This window comes from Salmo trutta, chromosome 13, assembly GCF_901001165.1.
Source record: "Salmo trutta chromosome 13, fSalTru1.1, whole genome shotgun sequence".
NCBI lineage: Eukaryota > Metazoa > Chordata > Actinopteri > Salmoniformes > Salmonidae > Salmo > Salmo trutta.
The window spans coordinates 86,955,541-86,959,767 of NC_042969.1; the positions used below are offsets into that span (position 1 = coordinate 86,955,541).

The window sequence follows — 4,227 nt, forward strand, 5'->3', positions numbered from 1 at the left end:
TTTATTGCGTCGTCGGCATAGTCTCTGGGTGGTATCACCTCGTCATCTGGTTCCTCTCATTTAGTTCAGAGGTGAGCGAGAGGAGAGCGCGGACACACGCCAGTCCTCGGTTGAGTTCTCTAACCTACAGCCAGCCAACATGGGGCGGCAGGTAGCCTAGTGGTTAGAGCGTTGGGCCAGTAACCGAAAGGTTGCTAGATCGAATCCCCCCGAGCTGACGAGGGTAAAATCTGTCGTTCTGCCCCCTGAACAAGGCAGTTAACTCACTGTTCCTAGACCATCATTGTAAATAAGAATTTGTTCTTAACTGACTTGCCTAGTTAAACAAAAGGGTCCTACATGGCCACTGCTTACAGTGTCTACGGGAAACCGCCTCAGTCCTATGTAGACCTGGCCTGTGATGAGAAAGCAGCCAAAGTCGTACACGGACTCGGTGTATGAAGACAAGGAGAGAGTAGAGAAGAAGCATCACTCCGAGGCTGAGAGGTCGTGGCGCTGGTCTTTGGATTCATCCGGCCTGATCGGGGGCCTGCCCATGTGGAAGGTGACAGCGTTCATTGAGGAGAGAACATCATCGTCATGGAGACGCGCTGGGAGGGCCTGTGGATGAACTGCTATAGACAGGCCAACATCAGGATGCAGTGTAAGGTGTACGACTCTCTGCTCTATCTCCCTGCAGACCTGTGTCCGCCATCGCTCTGATCCTCTGCCGTGGGGATGAAGAGTACCAAGGTGGTGGACCACCGGACGCGGACCAAGCACATCGTCCTGGTGACCGGGGGATGCCTGCTCCTCGTGGACTGTGTCACCATCATCATCCCAGTCTCCTGGACGACGCATGTGGTCATCCGTGACTTATACAACCTCCTGCTGATCGTCGCCCAGCGCAGGGAACTGGGAGAGGAGCTCTACATTGAATGGGTGACCTCGGCTCTGCTGTTTGTGGCTGGGGTCAATACAGCTGTGTCACCACGCACCCTGGGTAGGAGACAAGTTGACGTAAAGGATGGTCTACAACCCCAACGGGCCTGGGTACGTCTACCAGCCTGGAGTGAACAAGCAGCTGGGACCACAGACCTGGGACCAGCATACCGGCCACTCTCCTACCAACCCTACCAACTCAACACAGGTCTGTGGTCTACGCTCCTAACCATGAGAAACCCAGCCCGGAACAACAACCACGTATGACCTGCTGCCTACTTGGATCCAAGTATAATGAATAGAACTGAACTCATATTATTACATAGAATATAATTCATTGTAGTTCTTTGGATCCAAGCGTTGTTGAAATGTGGGGAGCAAGCGATGGAGGCACTGAAGTGACCAGAAGGCTATTGCTGGAAATGGCTAAATCTCTAATTATTTTGTTTAGAGAGAAACATTAATTCATTAGTGAATTGTGTAAATATACTAGTTGGTTTTGTGTATTGTGTAAATATTGAGCATAATTCTACTGCGTCCTACCAATGGCTGTGGAACGATGTGGCAAAACAAAAAGGGCTTCACAAGTACTAATATAATGGTAATGCACTAATTAGTATTAATATAATGGTAATGCACTAATTAGCATTAATGTAATGGTAATGTGCTAATTAGTATTAATATAATGGTAATGCACTAATAGTATAATATAATGGTAATGCACTAATAGTATAATATAATGGTAATGCACTAATTAGTATTAATATAATGGTAATGTGCTAATTAGTATTAATATAATGGTAATGCACTAATAGTATAATATAATGGTAATGCACTAATAGTATAATATAATGGTAATGCACTAATTAGCATTAATATAATGGTAATGCACTAATTAGTACTAATATAATGGTAATGCACTAATATAATGGTAATGTACTAATAGTATAATATAATGGTAATGCACTAATTAGCACTAATATAATGGTAATGCACTAATATAATGGTAATGCACTAATAGTATAATATAATGGTAATGCACTAATTAGTATTAATATAATGGTAATGCACTAATAGTATAATATAATGGTAATGCACTAATAGTATAATATAATGGTAATGTACTAATAGTATAATATAATGGTAATGCATAATTAGTATTAATATAATGGTAATGTGCTAATTCGTATTTACATAATGGTACTGCACAAATTAGTACTGATATAATGGTAATGCACTAATATAATGGTAATGCACCAATTAACACTAATATAATGGTAATGCACCAATTAACACTAATATAATGGTAATGCACCAATTTGCACTAATATAATGGTAATGCACCAATTTGCACTAATATAATGGTAATGCATAATTAGTACTAATATAATGGTAATGCACTAATTAGTATTAATATAATGGTAATGCACTAATAGTATAATATAATGGTAATGTGCTAATTAGTACTAATATAATGGTAATGCACCAATTTGCACTAATATAATGGTAATGCACCAATTTGCACTAATATAATGGTAATGCATAATTAGTACTAATATAATGGTAATGCACCAATTTGCACTAATATAATGGTAATGCACCAATTTGCACTAATATAATGGTAATGCACAATTAGAACTAATATAATGGTAATGCACTAATTAGCATTAATGTAATGGTAATGCACTAATTAGTATTAATGTAATGGTAATGCACCAATTAGTATTAATGTAATGGTAATGCATAATTAGTACTAATACAATGGTAATGCACTAATTAGCACTAATACAATGGTAATGCACTAATTAGTACGAATACAATGGTAATGCATGAATTATTACTAATACAATGGTAATGCACCAATTCGTATTACTATAATGGTAATGCGCTAATTAGTACTAATATAACGGTAACGCACTAATCAGTATTAATATAATGCGCTAATTAGTATTAATATAATGGTAATGCACTAATTAGTAATAATATAATTGTAATGCTGTAATTTGTATTCATGTAATGGCAATGAACTAATTAGTACTAATATAATGGCAATGAAGTAATTTGTACTAATATAATGGTAATGCACTAATTTGTACTAATATGATGGTAATGAACTAATTACTGTAGGTTTATCTGATTGTATTTTTTATGTCGTCAGAGAATGGTTTATGAACAACCAGTTCGTGGAATGCTGGGTTTAGAATATTTTGTTTAGAATGCTGGGTTTAGAATATTTTGTTTAGAATGCTGGGTTTAGAATATTTTGTTTAGAATGCTGGGTTTAGAATATTTTGTTTAGAATGCTGGGTTTAGAATATTTTGTTTAGAATGCTGGGTTTAGAATATTTTGTTTAGAATGCTGGGTTTATAATGCTGGGTTTAGAAGGTTGGGTTTAGAATGCTGGGTTTAGAATGCTGGGTTTATAATGCTGGGTTTAGAAGGTTGGGTTTAGAATGCTGGGTTTAGAATGCTGGGTTTAGAAGGTTGGGTTTAGAATGATCCATTTTTCTGTGGAAATGTACATGAACGCAACAGCCCAAACCAGCCCGGTCCTTTCGAACTCACACTCATGTCAGGGAAGACGGAAAGGAATGGTCGCAGAGCTCACAGCTCCTGAGGCAACAGATACAGTCTGAACAGACAGATAGAATCATACCCACAAGTACAGAGGTGGTAGTAGTAGAGGAAGATTCAATTCAGGAAGTTAATCGAAACTTAATTCAAACTGTGTAGTTGTAAACTTTTCAAATCTGAGGTGCTGAAGTGTTTTGTTTTGGGTCAGCAGACTCCTGCCGTAAAGCTCTACCAGTCAGTATGATAAGTCGTTTTTCCAGTCCCTTGTAAAACAGGATCCAGTCAGGAGATTAAACTGAGCCCTGTGAATATACAGTGTGTGCCAGCCAGCTGCACACACACACACACAACACACACACACACACACACCACACACACACACACACACACACACACACACACACACACACACACACACACACACACACACACACACCTCAAGATGGCGTCGTATTGGATGGCCACCGTTTAGCGAGCTCCGACACAATTTTGCTATTTTGTTTATTTTGTTGTTTATTTTTACTTTATTTTAACGTAATGAATCCTCTATTTCTGACAACCGACAAGAAATCTTGAACATCAGATCGGCAGTTACTCAGTTACTCAATTCCGGCTTCTACTTCGACACATCTGTCGAAGGGAAAACCTGCCACCTCTTCCCTCCATTCTACTGGCTAATGTAGTCACTAGATAATAAGATGGAGGACCTCTGATCGTCCCTCAGTTCTACT

At 38.8% G+C, this 4,227-nt stretch overlaps 1 pseudogene; it reads left to right on the forward strand.

The window, feature by feature from the left end:
- Positions 1-339: 339 nt before the first annotated feature.
- On the forward strand, positions 340-1,188 carry LOC115206871 (claudin-8-like; annotated as a pseudogene).
- The last annotated feature ends 3,039 nt before the right edge of the window (positions 1,189-4,227 follow it).